We start from the raw sequence: 20,294 nt of genomic DNA, 5'->3' as shown, positions 1-20,294 counted from the left end.
TATCAAATATTAGTAAATATCATGAGGGTACTGACAAGACCATATGTGGAGAACTGTGCATAGTATCAGTCACCTTATTTAAAGGAAGAATAAAATGTGTCAGAAGCAGTTTAGAGAAGACTTATGATTAAGATTTGGAAAATCTAATGAAGCCATTTGGATACAGAACTGGCTCAAAGGTTGAAGACAGAGGGTAGTGGTGGAGGGTTGCTTTGCAGAATGGAGGCCTGTGACCAGTGGAGTGCCACAAGGATCAGTGCTGGGTCCTCTACTTTGTCATTCACATAAATGATTTGGATGTGAGCATAAGAGGTATAGTTAGTAAGTTTGCAGATGACACGACAATTTGAGGTGTAGTAGACAGCAAAGAAGATTACCTCAGATTACAACAGGATCTTGATCAGGTGGGCCAATGGGCTGAGAAGTGGCAGATGGAGTTTAATTCAGATAAATGAGAGGTGCTGCATGTTGGGAAAGCAAATCTTAGCAGAACCTATACACTTAATGGTAACATCCTAGGGAGTGTTGCTGAACAAAGAGACCTTGGAGTGCTTGAAAGTGGAGTCGCAGGTAGATTTGATAGTGAAGGCGGCGTTTGGTGTGCTTTCTTTTATTGGTCAGAGTATTGAGTACAGAAGTTGGGAGGTCATGTTGCAGCTGTATAGGACATTGGTTAGGCCACTGTTGGAGTATTGTGTTCAATTCTGGTCCCCTTCCTGTCGGAAAGATGTCGTGAAACTTGAAAGGGTTCAGAAAAGATTTACAAGGATGTTGCCAGAGTTGGAGGATTTGAGCTACAGGGAGAGGCTGAACAGGCTAGGGCTGTTTTCCCTGGAGCGTCGGAGGCTGAGGGGTTACCTTATAGAGGTTTACAAAATTATGAGGGGCATGGATAGGATAAATAGACAAAGTCTTTTCCCTGGGATTGGGGAGACCAGAACTAGAGGCATAGGTTTACGGTGAGAGGGAAAAGATACAAAAGAGACCTAAGGGGCAACTTTTTCCACACAGAGGATGGTACGTGTACGAAATGAGCTGCCAGAGGATGTGGTGGAGGCTGGTACAATTGCAACATTTAAAAGGCATTGAATGGGTATATGAATAGGAAGGGTTTGGAGGGATATGGGCCGGTGCTGGCAGGTGGGACTAGATTGGTTGGGATATCTGGTCAGCATGGACGGGTTGGACCGAAGGGTCTGTTTCCGTGCTGTGCATCTCTATGACTCCATGACACTATAAGAAAGGTTGGTCAGGCTAGACTTGTATTTGCTTGGGGTTTACAAGAGTAAGAAGTAACTTGATTGAAATATAAAATCCTGAGGGGTCTTCAAAGGTTGGATGTAGATAAATGTTTCCTCTTCTGCGTGAACCTAGAACTGGAGTTCACTGCTTAAAAATAAGCGATTGCAAATTTAAAACACAGAGATGATGCAAAATTTCTCACAAAGGGCTGAATGTCTTTGGACTTCTGGAAAAAAATGGTGGAAACAAAGTCTTTGAGTATCTTAACCTTTTAAAGTCGTCAGGCAGAGGCGAGTAGATTCTTAGTGAGGGGGTGAAAGGCTTTCAAAGTAGGCAAGAATATGGATTGCATATTAAAGAGCAGAGCAGCTCAACTAATTTAATGGCCTCTTCCTGCTCCTTGCTCAAAATGTTAAATTGGTTGGAGCAGAATGCATAAATTATTATATTCACTTTTATAATTAGTACAAGAAAAATAAATTATACTAATTTACAAAACATAAATAAAACCGAGAGATCAGCTCATGCAAATACATAAGTGAGGCTCACTTCTGGAGATATTAAACCATAAGACATGACTATCATACTTTAGCAGTTCTCTTTTACTCGCTATTGAATATTGCAACAATTCCCTCACTATACATTCCTGCCAATCAATCATTCAGTTACTCTGTAATGATGACAGTGCACACTTTGCATTCAGCAAGAATGCTAGCTTTTATTTCAAGAAGCTCTGATTACAAACCCCATGTAGCAATGCTTTGTCTAAATATAACCCTAATGAGATTTAGTGTTATGTGCTGTATTGGATTTCATACCACAGAAAGCAGGCACATGAAGCAATTAGAAAAACAAATGAGTGTTAGCCTGTATCGCAAAGAGATTGGAGGACAAGCAGAAAGACATCTTCCTGCAGCTGTACGGGGTCTTGGTGTGACTCTATTTGAAACACATGAGCAGTTTTGATCTCCACATGTAAAATGGTATAGCTGCATTAAAAGCAGTTACAATCATCAGATTAGGCCTCAGGACAAGAGGGCTGCACTGATGAGAGACTGAGTAAATTGGATTCCATTCTTCAGTGTTTAGAAGAGTAAGAGACAATGTCATTGAACCATACAAAATTCTGAAGGGTCTTAACAGGATAGACACAAGGAGTTTTTTTTTGCTTGCTCAAGAATCTTGAAAATGGGGGCACAATTGCAGAATAAGAACACTGCATTTAGGACTAAAGTTTGGAGAGAATTGTGAATCTGTGGAATTCCCAACCCAAAAAGGAAGGGAATGTTTCATTACTGAATATATACTTAAGGATAAGACAGATTATCGTGTGTGTGTCAGCAACAAGGAATATGGGAAGTGGCAGCAAAATGGAACTAAGGTAGAAGATCACCTATGGTCATGTTGAATACTAGTTCAGGCTCATTGGGCTAAATGGTCTATTCCTGCTCATATTATTTTTGGTTTTAATATGCAACATTAAATTGAAAAGGTGGGTGAAACCAACGGTTGAATGGATGTGACAACAGGCTTGTTTAAATGTGATTAGAATTAAAATACTGGTTGACCAAATTATCTGATTCGCTGTCATTTAACTGAATTTCTTTTATGATTTTCTACCCACTTTAATTGTAAACTTTCGAATAAAGAGCACTTAAAAATTCATGGCTCAATCATCAAACATTTGCATACCCACAGAAATTCATATGAAAAAGTAACAAATATATTCAACGCTTATACAATTAGAAAAACCTCCATTCCTCTTTTTCAGAAAAAATGAATGATCAAAAGCAAGATATACTGATGCTGCACAGGATGAAGTTAAGGTTTAAATCAATTTTTTATGTTGCAGTGTGACAGATTTGTCTAAATGATAAAATCAGAAAATGATGGAAATACTCATGTTTTGTGAAAAGAGAAAAAAAACCTAATATTTCAGGTCTTTCATTAGAGATGAAAATGTCAACAATGTAACAAGCTTAAAGAAAAATCAAAGGGGGAATGCAGAAAAAGAACAAAAATGAAGCTCTATAAAAGACAGGAGAATTCAATTGCAAGTGAGATGATGATGCACGACAAAAGTGGGTGGTACTGTGTCAAGTTAAAAATATCTAGAGATGGTGCTGGAGTAGTATACAGAATCATTACCAATACTGCCAGCTAAAACAAGCAAAAAGGAAAAGAGAACACAGAGATGATGATCTAAAATTGAATTCAACTTCAATAAATGCAAAATACTGTAAATGCTGGAAATCCAAATAAAAACAGGATCTATTGGAGGAAACTCAAGTCTGGCAGCATTTATGGCAAATGCAACAGGGTTAACATTTCATGTCCAAGGACTCCTCATTAAGAATCTCATTATTAAAACTTGCAGGTGCTATGTCTACAGGTTATGTTCAGCTTGACATTGGGACAGAATAAGAAACCAAGGACAGAGAAGTCAGAGTGGGAGTAGAGTGGAGAAATTAAAATGACAATTCAGTCCAAATAATAGATACTTTATTATTCCCAATTATGTTCAACAAGAATATGTATCTATTTTGACTGTGTAGAGCTTGAGGTCTCAAAAATACTAAACGTGTAAAATGACAGTGAACCCACAAATGCTCAGAAACACTTTTTTACATTCTTTTGAAATCCCATGCCTTTCAGAGCTTGTGGGTTCTGGGAATTCTTCCAAGCAGCGTTTGGAAAAGAGAGAAATAAATAAAATCACCTATACTCTATTATTAAAGGATTTACTGACTTTTGCCCAACATTTCAAAACTTCATAAAATTAATGCATTTTAAAAGTTCGGTAATCTGAGGGATTTCTTCACAAAATTAAAATTCTCATGGCTTCTTAAAGCTGTGGAAATAAGAATCAAGTTTCCACATGATTTTATGTCAGCAGATACCTCATTCTCATTTTCCACCATTAAATAATCCATTGAAAATAATTTTAAAATTCAAATGAAACTCTTTACACTATTGATATGACTGGGATACTTCAGAGATGCAATATGGTTTTCATTTCCACTTGAGAACGATTCTCTCTTGACTAGAAGTAAACAAATTATGTATGGGCCCCCATGAAGTAACTTATCCTCGCTATAATATTTCCGCAAAATATTTTTGCTCGACTGCACTTCTATTGCAACTATTGACTTCTTCCGATCCATATTCCAAAAATGGAACCTGTTGCTGCCCAGCATTACAAAGTAATATTAAAGTATTATGCTGAAAATGAATGTAAAGTCTACTCACATTAACAGCTTAGCCATTCATTTCTGTAAACAAATATATTCAAAAGATTGATGGTTTTTATTCACTGTGAAAGAAGAAAAAACAAATCTTAATGTTTTTCAAGCTTCTTTTAATAAGAAAATATTCAAAACATAATCCTACATGCTTTCCTGAGTTCCATATGGATTTCTTAATGCATGAAAAATCTGGTTATTATTTCAGTCTATAAAGGAGACCACATTTCACAGGAGGTTAGCAATCTGTTTCTGCACATTATTTCATATAATTTCCAAGTGTCATCAAATCTGCAGAATGATTGAAGTTTTAAAGAATGCCTTTAATAGAAAAAAGTGGTACTTGAAGATGAACAATCAAGATCTCAAATAGTAACAAGACACTAACATACAGCACATTCTTCTGAAAACATACTCAATAACAATTGGCAAACAAGATTGTGAAGAACTGCTGTCACATGTAAATGCGTGTGTTGTAAATTGAAATCTAGCTGTATTTGAGGCTCCATCTGTGATCACAAAACTTTCAGCACCCCACCCCCCCAAATTGTTCTTAAAAAAAATTGATAACAAACTCATTTTTAGTGTTTTTAAGTTGTACAAATGAATCAAGTTTTAAAAATATTGACAGCCTTTTCAAATTAAGCTTCTCTTTCAATGCTTTGTTTCAACATTAACATACAATACTAAGGTGCATTATCGTATGGAGTTTGTGTTGCTTTAATTTTACCAAGGTTTTGTAAACTACAAAGTATTTTCATTAAAATCATTACCTACAATTCAAAAGTATGACGATAAAATAAAAATTAGACAGGCAACACATTTTATCAATAATTATCCAAAAGAAACTACCCTTTTTTGCTCCATTATAGAACAGGAAACACTCCTTAAGTTCCACAACTATGCATTACTAACACTGTTAGTAGTTTGTGTTGTTTCAATGAAATTTATTGTCCAAATACTAATCAAAGAAATCTCTCACTTGACAGTCATTCAGTGAATCAATAAAGGTAGCTTCATAACGTTTCACATCTCATGCTATCCACAAATCTAAACTATCAAGTAATTTGACACAGCAAATCTATTACATTATATGAAGGTCTGAATGCAGTATTTAGAAAGTTTAGCTAAATTAACTCATCACTGTACACAGACTTAAACACTCTGAAGCATTGGTTATCTACTAACCTGAGAGGAAATAGATAAATATATCCTTCCACCAAGCATGGCAATAACTTAAACTACCAGCTTCTAATAGGTTGTTTTTAATGATGCAAATTAGACCATATAAAAGCATTTCTTCATAGAGATAACGAGCACGGTTAAATTTTCAAATCACATCAAATACATCTGATGGATAAATAATGGAACAAAATGCTGGAAGAAAGCCATATACTATGATTCAAAGCTGGGGCTTTCGACTCAAAATAATCTGAGTTACTTTTTAAAAAGATTTTTATAAAACCCTTGACATAAATACAGCCATACATCCTTCCAGACATTCAAATATGCACCTAATGTATATTAATTACTCCAGAATCCACAGAATTTGCAAAATGGTTATGAGTCCACTATAATATAACCATTCTGAAATGGCATTAAATGCATTTCAGCATCCTACTGCAGCATCCTACAATATTTAGAACACACTTCCTATCCTGTTCTAATATTCTTCTCACAGGGGAAAAAATGTTTAAATTTTGATTAACAGTTTATTTTATATGCCATGGTTACAGACTGCTACATTGAACTATATTTAAATAAACATGACATTACAGATAGACAAGACTCCTAAGTTTTTTGTGATACAATGTAAAAATACAGGAAATAATCAAATCACTATAGATGCAGTGAGTTGTCGTACAGAGCTATGGAATCTTTAGCAAGAAGCGAATCAGAACTTGGGCTCAAAACAGTTTCTAAAATATTAATGCATTTTCAATGACGGCTTATTTTCTGAGGACATTTACATAGACAATCACAACACACAAAGGTCTTTGGAAATAATTTATGACTTATCAGAAATCTCTAAGAATTTATTAGGTCTTAAAAATTGTTCCTAATAGGTTTTTATACAGGCTTATCAATTGCCAAAAAAAGTTGTAGTAGCAAATTAACAAACTGCATTGTCTATAACTTTTTTTAAACTAATCTCTTCTCCAGCACATCAATTAAACAAGTCATGTAAGTGAGAACTGATTTAAATTAGTCATTTTATGAACTGAAGCACATAATGATTAAAATAATTTAAGAATTATTACTTCAAGCTTCTTTAGCACAGATTTCTCCCAATATTCTTGCACAGAAAATGTAACATTTACTTTTTCCTACATTACAACAGTGACTAAACGACAAGGTGACTCACTGGCTGTAAAACACTGAGACATTGAGGTCAGGAAAGGTATTCTATAAATGTAAGCACTTTCTACCATCCCTCGAATTTAGGTAGATGAACTTTTATTTTAGAAAAGAAAAATAAACTTTAGAATGTTACCATGGGTTCATGAACACACAAAAACCAAGAAAACAAAAAGTGTCATAATCAAGATTTTGTTTCACATAACTAATGTCAGAAACAGAATTAGTAGTAAAATATGAACTAGTTTTCCAAATAGCAAAGCAGATAAAATAGGTTTTTGAACTGCAGTGCTACTCTGTATCCTCATTTGCTTCAAGCTGCAAAACCACTATGATGATACAAAACTGAGCAGTTGCTTCACAGTAAATCCTCAAAAAAGGAACGAAGGATATCAAAACGCGGTATGTGTAATTACATTTGCATTTGTTTTTAAAAACTGTTGTTCACACCCTTCATTACGCAGAATACATGCAATGTGGAATAAACAACAGTAGGCAGCAGTAGTATTAGATTATAGTCAGTCTGCTCACGAATTCCTCTCTTTATAGGCAATTGAGGGGGTCAGCAGTTCCCAAAACAATCAGCTATTCAGCAACCCAGCACATGAAGTGTGAAATCATCTATGCCATGAAAAAAGTAAACAAGTAATTTGCTACTACAACTTTTTTCAGCAGTAGAAACTTCTCATCCAAAACTTGTCTGCAATTATGCCCATAAAAAAATTCATCTCACTTTATGAAAAAAATACTTTTGTATTATATACATTGTTTTAACCAAAGTACACAAATTGGTCGCATTCATTAGTGAGAGATGTCAGTACTTCAAACGTAATACTTGTTCATAATTTGTAAATACCATTAGTATCAAGCTCCTTCAAGTTGCCAAATCCTAGGCTACCACCTCAAATTTAAGAAAATTCAAAAATAATGAACGTCTATAAAATAAAAACAACTAAATTTTAAATCACTTGGAATTACTTCACTGGATTTTGTTGTACTTAAGTTAAAATTATTATTTTCTTATAGATCTTTATATTTAAGACAATGGGGTGGAGAGAGAGAGAATGGAAAGAGAGCAAAAAGCAACAGAAAAGTCACCACATTTGAAGCTTCCAAACCTTTTTTGCTCTTTTCCAAAAAAGAATCAAGATTCACATTGGAGGTCATCTGCAACCATTCTGGGCAAAGTTTCAATGCAGGAGAAAGTAAGCAAACAATATCTGCACGCTATCTTGTTAACATGCTTATCAGACTTAGAATTTAGTACTCAAACAGCAATTTAATTTAGGGATCATCCACAATTGATATTTTCAATATGCAATGTAGTTAAGAACAAGAAAATCAAGATAGGGCTCACAATCTTTCCTTTAAATGATTTTGACAGTTCTGCGCTATATTAGTCTATGTATTTTGAAAGATAAATAAAATATTATGCATGCAAATCCAAAAATATATAGCAATTATAAGATCATCTATTCAGAATCCTATTAATGCTTAATAATAGTTTTTTACAAAATATATTGTGGTAAAAACTAAAAAGTGCTTTCATCCAACATTGATCAAAAACATTTGGGTGAAAAAATTATTTGAAGTTATTGGAAATACTGAAGTCTGACAGTTTCCAACTATTTCAAATGTACAGTAATACAAACATCTCTATCATAAGCTTTTGTATTTACTAAAAAACATAGTCTGAGAAATTACAGGCAATCATATTCTTAAAATAGATTTCCAGATACCTTCTTTGCTTAAACCTTAAATCCTTAAAGCCTTAATATAATTAAGGAATAGAAAAGGACAATTCTAGACAAAAGTGGTTGGTGGTAGACTAGTCTTTAGTTGAATATATAACTAAATTCAGTCTTCAGTGAGTCCTTGCAACACAGACATGGATGCCTAGAGAACTGACAGTTCACATTTTATTACAACAGCCATTTTTTTTTCAAAACCAGAAGATTGCAATAACAAAACAGCGCTTTCCAATACAACAGTTGGTTCTGATGTGTTCTATTCATTCAATTTGAATGAGGAATTATCAAACTGCTTCATTCCCAAACTTAAGGCAGCTTTTGATATTAAAAGGGATGAAAAATAGCTACAAAGGGAGACAAGAAACTCATGAGTTAAAGACAATCCTACAGCAAAATATTGAAAATAATCAGGTTTGCTTTGAAATCATTACTCATTGCATCTTACTATGTAACTTATATTCAAGAAGCAACTTCTTTCAATCTTGCTTCATATTATCAACTTTAAGAATTGCCACTGTAATGCAAACAACTCAGCTCATTCTGTGGAGGACAGCACTGCATTTACAAAATGTACAATATTTGCATTATCTGTTAATTTATTTTCAACTATCTTAAAAACTCATTTCAGTGTGGGGTAAGTGAGCAGCAAACAAACAACTATATTATTGTGTCTCTTCATCTAAGTTATAAGGTGCAGCCCTGGCAGTCAAGCAATGATATTTTTCCAATTAATTTTCAACAAAGAAGAAAATCTCTCTCAAATAAAAAACAGAAATAATTGAAAATACAATGCAAGCCCTATCATCTGACATGAGACAAATGAATGTTTCATCATTCTTTTGACAAAAACAGTACTTCCCTTCACGATGTTGATTGGTCAGTATTTTACCAAGCAGTTTGTGTTCACATACATATTTTATAAGTTTTCAAGCTCTATAGCAAGACAGACTGAATACTGTTAATAAAGGAATTAATTCAAAAGTATAAATGGCTGGTAAAGTAGTTCAGTCAGCAAATGAGAAAGAAAGAAATAGTCAACTTTTCAATCATGATGTACCAGAAAGTATTTTTGTGTAGATGTCTCACCTGAAATGGTAGTTTGTTTTATTTTACTCAAACAAATTATGCATTTTCTCTATCTTCTGTTTGTACTTAACAGATAAATCCTGCATAATGGCAAGGCTACCGTCTTAAATGTGAAAGCACAAAAGTTTGAATCCTTCCACAATGAAGGTACTTGTGGCACCAAAATGAACACTTAAGAGTTATTTATTAAAAGCACATTATTCATTATTATTGGCAAATCCCCAGCACTAAATGTCCATCAATAATCACTAGGTTACAGGCAGTGATTACAACTCTTTTCAAATAATTACTCAAGAGCTCAGCTGCAAATCTCTACTTCCATCAGGTTTTACATGGAATTACCTACTTGTTAGAATAAACTAACAATATTATCACTGTAGCTCCAATCACAAGCAAGCAGCAAAATATTTTGCACTGCAAGTCCCATCTAGAAAACCAATATAATGGAGCTCCTCATATTTTGAAGATTCATTCATAATTAAAAATAAAGACAGCTCAAGCATTTCAAATGGCAATTCAATAAAGGTTGTTTGAACAGATAGTAGAAACAGAAGTAGACCATATGTCCTGTCGAGTCTGCTCCTTCATTCTATAAGATCATAGCTAATCTTTTTTTCTCAACTCCATTTTGCTGCTCATTCCCCACATGCCTTGATTCCCTGAGACACTAAAACTCTATCTTAGCCTTTAATATGTTCAACAATGGAGTATTCACAATTCTCTTGGACAAAGAATTCCACAAGGATTTATAACCATAATACTGTAAGTGAATAAACTTCTCATCTCAATCCCAAATTAATAGCCTCTTACCTTGATCCTATTTCCCCCGAGCTGAAACAATGTCTCAGCATCTGCCCTGTCAAGCCATTCAGAATCTTGCATGTTTCATTGAAATCACCTCACATTTTTCTCAACTCCAGAGAGTATAGATCTAATTTACTCATCTCTCATTCCAAAAACACTAATACCAGGTACCAATCTTGTGTACATTCATTGCCAAGACAAGTATATCCTTAACTATGGAGAGCAAAACTGCATACAGTAATCCAAGTACTGTCTCAAAAAAGCCCCAAACTGGAGCAAGATTCCCTCACCCTTTTACTCCAATTCCTTTGTCATACACCCAATTGTTTATATTATACAAGTTTCATACATTAAAAATTCTGCCTTTCAGCTTTTGCAACTTATACTACATACCAGCTACCACCTTGTTGCCACTCTGTCAACTTGACAATATCTTTTTAAAGCCTTGTTATTTTCTGCTCACAGTTAGCATTCCCATCGAGCTTTATATCAGCAAACTTAGATATATTATTCTGTCTCTTCATCTAAATCATGAACACAGAATGTAAATAATTGAGGACCCAGCACTGAACCTTCCAGCAGTATTAGCTACAGCATACAAAATGAAAAAGCCTCATTTATCGTTACTCTTTGCTTCTTGTTTGTTAACGAATTCTCTGTCCATCTAAATACATCAACCACAACTCCTTATCAAATGTATTAATCTTTAGAAGATCCAATTGTGCTACAATTTCTGGTTCCCTTTTATCAACCTTATTAGTTACATCAAACAGCTCTAATAAATTTGTCAAACATGATCTGCCTTTTGTAAAAGCATACGGACTTGAACTGGTTTAATTATAATACAGAGCTATTTTCAATTGCCGATCAAAATACATGCGTTTTTACTAGTTTTTCACATCTTCAAAACATTAAACATTTTGGTTAACTTGTTAAAGTAAATAGCCATAGTATATTGAATTCTCAGTCAGATCTGAAAGAATAGATCAGAAGCAGGATAGAATTCTTCATCGACAAAAAGACTGATTGCAGGACATATGATCAGTTGAAATTCATTCATGCCAGACTCAATAAACCAGTTCAATAAACAAAAAGAAAATGCTACATTTAGCAAAGTAAATTATTTTACTATGTCAAGTATTCTTGACATAAGCTACATTTAATAATGGGTTCTAGGGAGAGATGGTGGCAAAGTTGTAAAATAAGAGGCCAGGTCTAACAGTTTGGGGATTTGGGTTCAAATCTTACCACTGCAGCTGTTGACATTTAAATTCAAGTCATAAATCAGGAGTACATGGAGGGATGTTGTGGCGCAGTGGCAGTGTCCCTGCCTCAAGTCCCATCTACTTCTGAGATGTGTAATAATAGGAATATCTAAATTGGGCATATATAGCTATCTCATTGATAGTGACCAGAATGACTGTCATCACTGGTTGTTTAAAATCTTGACGGATTCAAAAATGCCCTTAAGTGACATGAACTTCATGCAACTCGAGATCCACATATTTAATTAATGGTTAGGGTTTTCCCACTACCTGGCAAAATCTGACGACAACTTGAAGTAATACTGGCCAATAAAAATTTTAATATTTAAGCTTGCCTTCCTAATTCTCAAATGACCCTCTATTGTAAACTTTCATTACAATACTTAGTTGGAACTACCACCAGATGGACCAATCTCTATTGCTCATCAGATGGTATTTGAGATGTTTTCTATCTCTTCATTTATTACTTGAAAGGCAAAGTATTAAACTCCCATACTGGATCTGACTCAATGTCTAAGTAGACTGTTTGCTATAACTCTTTCATTTTATAATCCATTTGTTACAGTTCTGTTAAAGAAGATTTAAACATGTCAGTATCATTCACTTAACCTTCATCCCTCTTATTTACATTTTTGAACACTATATCAAAAATTTGAATTTTCAAATGATTTCCTTCATCATAGATGCCTCTCCTTCCTGTCTAATTTTATGGGTCTGGGATCCTTTCACAACAGAATCAGGTAACAATCGAGGATGTTCCACTTGTCACATCACATTTTTAATACGTTCACTGGTTTTTCCACCACACGAGTGTGGCCAATATTTTTACCAGAGCAACAGTGTTACATGCATTATTTAAAAGATGCACATCAACTTGCCAAGATCCTTTGGTGGTACCATCCAAACCCACTACCACTGCCACTGCCACCTGAGAGGACAAGGACAGTAGACATAAAGGAAAGGCAACATCTGCAAGCCCCAGTCCAATCCACACATCATCCTGAACTTGAATATCACCGTCCTGACCTGGAACGGTATCACCATCTCTTTGTGACAATAAGAAATCTAGAATTCCCTCCTAACAGTTAGTATATCAACACCATATGGACTGCAGCAGCAAAAGAAGCAGCTTATTACCAACATAGGCAGTTAGGACTGAATAGCACATGTTGGGAAAGACAGTGAATCCCACAAGTAAACACTTTATTTTAGAAGAAAGAACATAGACAGTGAAATCACAATGAATCACATCTCAAGGAGTCTGCCCACAAATCTCTGTAAACTGGAGATTTGAGATAGCCAAGGAGGGCCTGACGCAATCAGATTTTTCTACAAATACAGTCAAAAAAATTACCAATGAAAACAAAGCAGTAAATTATGAAAAATGAATTTATTTTCATCTTGTACACATTACAATGCCCTGATCTTATAAAGTAAAAGGCAAAGAGGTTTAGGAGCTAGCTTTGTAAAAATTCAGTAATATTTTCTGCTTAGCTGGCTGTCTTTGACCAAATGTGATAGTCTACCGTATCATCAATGCAGTCAAAACTGTTTTTGTACTACAGTTCCAAATTGCAGAGCATCTCTACAGCCTTTATGGCTGCAACTAGAGAAACGGGCAGGTAGGCGGGAGGGCAGGCATTCAGACTCCTCAGGGTTATTGGATTCCTCAGTTGAAGAATTCACTACAACTATGATTACCTCACTGGTCAATTCAATTTCTTTTATTCCTTCATAAGATGTACGGATTGCTGATCAGACCAGCATATATTGCCCTTTGCTAATTGTCCCAGAGAAGGTGATGTGCTGCCTTTCTTGTACCACTGCAGTGCACTCACAATGCTTTTAGTGGGGTAGTACAGGATTCTGGCCCAGCAATAGTGAATGAACAAGCTCCGGATCCAACTCAGGATGGTGTGTGACATGCAGAGGAACTGCAGAAGGTGATGTTCCAATGTATTTGCTGCCCTTGCCCTTCTAGGTTTTAGATTTAGGTCTCAGGTTTGGAAGGTGCTGTGTAAGTATTTGAGTGAATTGTTGCACTGCATCTTATAGATGCTACACATAATGCAACCACTGTGCGTTAGTGTTGGAGGGTGTGAACACAGGTGTCAGATGGAATGCTTTTCAAGCAGGCTGTTTTGTCCTGAATAGTCGAGCTTCTTACATATTGTTGAAATTGCTCCAATTCAGGCAAGTGAAAAGTATTCCATCACACTTCTCATTTGTGGCTGGTGAACAAGCTTTGAGGAGACAGGAGGCAAGTTCTTGTTGCAGAATTCCAAATGCTCTAATAGCCATAGTATTTATATGGCTGGTTCAATTAATTGCTGGTGAATGATAACTCCAGGATTTTGCAAAGTTGATGGAAGCCTTGGTTCAGAATGTCTTACAAACACAATGGCAGAATCTCCTACTTCTTAATAATGTCCAAGTTTCATTTTATACCACAGATTTCCCTTGCTGTATCAACTTCACTTTGTATCCAACCAATATGTTTAACATTCTCACAGGTTTAGCCATACATGCAGAATTTGAATGCAATTTGACAAGGAGATCTTATTAAATGATGGCTTGTCCAGCACTCAGCAGTTAATTCCAGCATATAGTTTTACTCCACACCAAATGGTTGGCATGGTCACATGACAAGCTTGCACAAATTCACCTAATCTAGACATACCAATCCAGAACCTAGGCTTATCAAGGGCATCATCCAATTGAATTCGATATTCTGCTGGCAGGAATGGCTAACAACTTTGACACAATCCGAATTTTGAATTATGTTAATTCAACTCATTAACTTATAAAAGAGGGATTTGCACTTAAATAGTGTATTACTACAATCCTATGACATCCCAAAATGCTGCAAAGCAAATAAGTTTTTTTTAAATAATGTAAGAAGCACAAAAGCTAATTTGTGCAATATACATTCGCACTAATGCTATTACAACAATGAGCCGCTCACTTTTTTTTGTTAGTGATGTTAATTTAGGGATAAATATTATCTAGGTCACCAGGAAGACATCCCCTGGTCCAATCTGAAATCATGTCAAAAAACTTTATTACTCCCACCTGCAAAAAATAGACAAGATCTTAGTTTAACGTGTCACCCAAAAGTCAGCATTTCACATTTTGCAGCACTTCCTAGCTACTGCATAAACTGGCAGTTCAGATTTTTTTTTAGCTCAGATTGATAGACTGAGACTTTAACGCATCACCTCCTGACTCAAAGCTAATAGCTTGTCCACAGTTGACAACTAAAACAGAATGGATGCCAACTTGGATTTAAAAATAGTACACAAACTGAGTATTTCAACTATTGGCTTTGTACTCATAGTTTAGGGCATTTGCAGAATCTCTCCCTTGAATTAATGTTTAATATTTCAATTCACAATATCAACCACTCTTAACACTTTAATGAAGCATATTAAATAAAACATGTTAAACAGATAACTTCAGGCTTCCTATTGTTACATGACTTCAGGTAAAATAGGTATTGCAACAATACATTGCAAGAGCATCTGGATGCATTAAGGGCCAACATAAGAAAGTAATCTTCTTCTTAGTGCATACTTGCGCTTCAGACAAACGCATAAATGGTATCTCAGTCAAAATGAGAACAGGACAATTAACAAAATATGCCAAAAATATTATTATAGCACACCTTTATTTGGAATACATTAGAATTTGAACAATCATGACAAATTTATACTGCACCAAAAAGTTGAACACATTACTTTTTCAAAGTCAAATCAACTGGTTCAGCATTTTTAATACTTTGCAGACTGAATGTCTTGACAATGTCAAGCACTCCATTGTACATCCAGTCCATTAATAAATGTTGGGATAATCAAAATTACAAACTTACGGATTGTGCAAAAGCATCACTTAAATTTTAAAGCCAAAATAAACACCCTTCATTCTATTTAATATTTTGGACATCAATATTTCCAACAGCCATTTGGGTGTTCAGTAAGCTGCACATTTGATTAGATTAGATTAGATTACTTACAGTGTGGAAACAGGCCCTTCGGCCCAACAAGTCCACACCGCCCCGCCGAAGCGCAACCCACCCATACCCCTAGATTTACCCCTTACCTAACACTATGGGCAATTTAGCATGGTCAATTCACCTGACCTGCACATCTTTGTGATTGTGGGAGGAAACCGGAGCACCCGGAGGAAACCCACGCAGACACGGGGAGAATGTGCAAACTCCACACAGTCAGTCGCCTGAGGCGGGAATTGAACCCGGGTCTCTGGCGCTGTGAGGCAGCAGTGCTAACCACTGTGCTACCGTGCCGCCCATTAAAATATTTGGAGCAGTTGATTTTGACAAGTTGGTCTCATTCAAGCGCAGCCTTTAATACAAATGTTTAACATGGTACATTTAATACGCAACAGGAGATGCATTTCCTACTGTCTATCACCAGCAAGAGTACAATGAAAACTGAGCTTAGTTTTTTTAAAAAGGGACTTTTAGGATGGCTTGATGATTTTTTTCCTCAGTTTTTTTGCCATGAATTGATAATCTCAAATCAAATCTGTGCACTATACTTTTTTACTGTATATTACACAATATTTCACATCCCCAGCTAACTGATCTGAATCGCATTCAGCATTCAACCAAATGACTGATGTGTAGCTAACCCCTATGTAGGGATCTGTTACATATCAAAAAACTGTTGTAAAAATGTGGCCTTTAAGAATTTTTGATCATAGACACAGGCCAGTGCTGATCTTATCAACTGCTGAGGCATACACCATTAGCTGAGTTGAAGGCACATTAAAATCAGCTATGGGTATTCTATACTTGCTCCTTGAAAAATTAAATTTTTTGGAGAAATGTTTCATGACATAGTCTGTACTTTATAATAAACAGCAGTTTCATCAAAAGCAATAGAATGCACAAAGAAACCTTGACACCATATAATGATTAATTCTAATATCTATGACTAAACTATATTTTATTTACCCTACAACCCTTGCATATCTTAAAATGGTCAACTACAAAAATGTACTTCACGCACAATCTCATGTTTTAGTTTCTTAACTGTTATCCAAGCAAAACCAAGTTCAGTTTCGACCACCCTAATCAACACTCGCAGTATTTCCAGTTTTTGCTATAGTGGGTCAATTTCAACCCTTATTCATAATACTATATCCCACTTTGTCCAGTTTGGATATCCTACAATGTTTTTGATGTCTTACTGGAAAAACATTCATTAGGTATGTGATTGATACAAGTCAAGGTGAGGGCTGCACTTCTAAAAGGTTTGTGCATTAAACATACTTGACCTCCAATGTTTGGCAAATTGCCGGGCCAGCAAAAGTTGAATTCCAAGGCTGCTGGATTAAAAAGGCACTTACCTGTACAAGAAAAACTAACTTTGAAAAATAGGCTAATGATTAATGAAGTGTATAGAAAAATATTACTGCAAATCTCCAGAGAGCTCAGGATGAAACCAGACAGAGTATATGGTCTCTTCTCTCGCCAGTGACATTTCAAACTTTGGTTTGTAACACAAAAAGCGTAACATTGAACAGAACCACCCTACAGCTCAGACAATAGTAAGCAGTTTCACAGCTTGCCACACAATGTATACCTACTATTTTCCTCTGTGCATTCATTTTAAACAATGTTTATAAACTAACACATGCAGAAACACATGCTTTTGACTGACCAAAAATTTAACTAAAGGTCTCAAAAGAGTTACAAATCATGCATAATGCTGGAGCAGGGAGATAACTATAATTAAAGAAATTCTGAATAAAACAGCAAACAGCCATAAAATGAATCAAAATACAATTGATAAAAAAAAGTGACAGAATAAGCTTAGAGAGCCAGAACAAATTGTTTTTTTAATGCCCTGTAGTCTAGAACAGATTCAAACTGATAACAGAATTTTCTGTTTAATAACATTCACAAGTTAAAAACAAAATCATTTTCTTTTCTACTTAGTATAAATTTAGATTTTTCCAAATGAGGTACAGCTGTGTATCATCATTTATTGCACATCTAGCAAGCAGAGTTAGATCAATTACTAGCTAAAAAGAAATTTGGCTTCAATAGTATTCTTCACAAGCTCAGCACACCTGAAGGTCTTTACAGGCAAACAAAGATTTTTGATATCCCTGTTTAAATGGATAAAATGTAGCAGCCAGTAAGCACACAGCAAGCTTCCAGCCAGACAGCAGGATAAACTACACTGCTTTTACAAAAATCAAAACAGTCCTTGTTTTAATACCATACCAAAGATACAGCTTCTCTAACATATAGTTCACCCTCAATAATTAATGAAGTCTCTATTTTGATTAAGGACTCACCATGCCTCATCAGCAAGAAATCTTTACAAATTCGGATGAACAGGAATGGACTGGACTGTGATCTTCCTGAAATGAAAGAACATGCTGACTTAAGATGCTAAACATGCTGAAAATCTGATGGTGCCCAACGTCTATGAAACCATATTTCAGCAAGGCGCTAAGATCTACTTATCCATCACAGTATGTGGTCGTTGCTGGTAAGGTTGGCATTCATTACAGATTGCCTTTGAGAAGCTGAAAGTTGGTCTTTTATCCTATGTCATTAGATAGGGAGCTTCAGTAGATTGATCCAATGACATTGAAGGAATACAAGCCCAGGTTTGAAGACTTAGAGGGGAACTTAAAAGGTGACGATTTATCCTTTCGGCTTTCAATGCTTTAAGAAATATGAGACATTCTTGCCAAAAACATGGATGGGAAAACAATGTCTCTTTCTATCCTGGAAGTTAATATAAGAGTAGAAACAAATTACAGTGTGTACAACAATTAAGGAAGGATAAGAACAGTGAAGAATTGACGACCATTGACAAGTCTGTTTGTTCACTCATTAGAAGGCAATGTGTTCCCAATGAGTTGATAAATGGAATTTGCTTGCACTGTACTGACAAGTCCATGGTAAAAAAATATAGTACTTCATAAAACATCCTGAAATGTGTTTAAAGCTAAGAAGTCTAAAGTGAATCTCACTACAGTACATGACCTTTTACCTTGCTGCAAAAACAAAAAGGTAAATCCCCAATAACAGCAATTTTGTTGGGAAAGTATTTGCTCTCAGGAATTAGTAGAGCATATTATTAGGTATTGTTTTGACTTTATTTTGTTTTCCATTTAAATCTATTTGGTTAAAGTGCTTTTGAGTATAAACACAGTTACGTAGTTTACCAAAGATAAGTTCTTTCAAGTAAAAGATTCAAACATTCACATCAAATGCATTGAAGCCCCACAACAGCATTGTTGACACAGAAATATAGTATAACTCAAATAACGTTACATGTCTCAAAAGAAAACAGAAATTGTTTATGCTGCTACAGAAATTTCAGTAAGGCTTAAAATGATATAAAATACCTAAATCAAATTAAGCCTCACAATCTCATTTTTAGCTTTCAATGATCGAGAGACTGAAATGCTGCACTGCTGAGAAACTGCCATGAAAATATAACCCATTGCATTCCTTCAAAATAAATAAGCAAGGCCACCCAAATTTTCAATTAGTGTTAGTGTACAGCACAGGAAATGGCTAGCTATCCGTCAAAAGACGCCCTAGGCTGGGTCGTGGATACGGAACAGTGACAGGAAGACTTCAAGCAGGAACACAAGCTCAGCGTGAAAATGGCTTGTCTCCAATGAAAACTGGAAGCTAATAGGTTAATACATATTTCCTTAAACATACAGCACTGACACCACTGATGTGTAATTTAATTCTTACAGAGATTACAACCAAGCTCCCATTTTTCTTTTATTGAAACACCAAACGAGAACATCAACATCACTGTGTTCTGGGAGGGCGGGTAGGAGATAATAAATAGGGCACAAGTAAGCTGACTAAATATTTAAACTGCTGACTGGATTTTAAACAAAGGGAAAATGCTGTTGGGCACCCTTAAGGAGAGGATGAGAGAGAGAGAAAAAAAAGTGAGTGAAAAAGAATGGGGAAAATCAAGGAAGCAGTGAGTGTTTCTTTTTTCCCAAGTCACAGAATACAGCATGCATAGGCAGAAGAGAAAAATAAATCAATTCTGGTAGTCCCAGTCCCTGTTAATCTGTAGAGAAGGTTGGAATAAGCAATCCCCTAAACATGTGAGGAAAAAAAACAGCATGCAAGGTCAAATCTTGTACATCTTCTGGCAGTATTTTTCAGAGCAATTACAGTGGATTGATGTGCCAGGCCACTTACTAATCCAACTGTAGTTTCAGAATCATGGTATTTAGGAAGAAGAGGGAGGCAGAGTTAAAACGATGTCAGGTAGAAATATGATTCTAATATGACAGAAGGTAGAACAGGAGGGGGAGAAATCAGGTTAATAGAGTTATGATATCACCAGGCCATTTTTAAAACAAGTATGAACATTTAGAATGATTACGTTGGCAGAATCTGAGCTATTCAAAGCTGCTACACACAGCTTTAAATTTAATTCATCAAAGCTACCTGCCACATTCCTTTTGTTTAAATTTTTATAAAGACTCTAGCTTTGATTTTCTTTTGAAAAAGAATAAAACTA

The 20,294-nt window shown here is 35.4% G+C and overlaps 1 protein-coding gene across 5 annotated transcripts in view; it reads right to left on the bottom strand.

Moving 5' to 3' along the window:
- The window catches only part of exoc2 (exocyst complex component 2), a 321,249-nt gene that overhangs the window by 269,921 nt on the left and 31,034 nt on the right, over positions 1-20,294 (bottom strand). Inside the window, exons 1-2 of one of the 5 annotated variants that reach the window (XM_043719382.2) lie at positions 18,076-18,141; positions 4,492-4,555 (exon numbers count right to left, since the gene is read on the bottom strand). The exons of 2 other annotated variants lie outside the window; for them this stretch is intronic. The gene's annotated coding sequence lies outside the window, so the exon portion shown is untranslated. Of the gene's footprint in view, positions 1-4,491; positions 4,556-18,075; positions 18,142-20,294 lie in introns of those variants that run through there. 2 more of the 5 variants (XM_043719383.2, XM_087978538.1) reach the window with 2 other exon arrangements.

Source organism: Chiloscyllium plagiosum, unplaced genomic scaffold (assembly GCF_037043375.1).
Source record: "Chiloscyllium plagiosum isolate Xiang-an unplaced genomic scaffold, Cpla_swu_hap1 HiC_scaffold_34, whole genome shotgun sequence".
Lineage (NCBI taxonomy): Eukaryota > Metazoa > Chordata > Chondrichthyes > Orectolobiformes > Hemiscylliidae > Chiloscyllium > Chiloscyllium plagiosum.
This window is presented reverse-complemented; position numbering and strand designations above follow the sequence as displayed.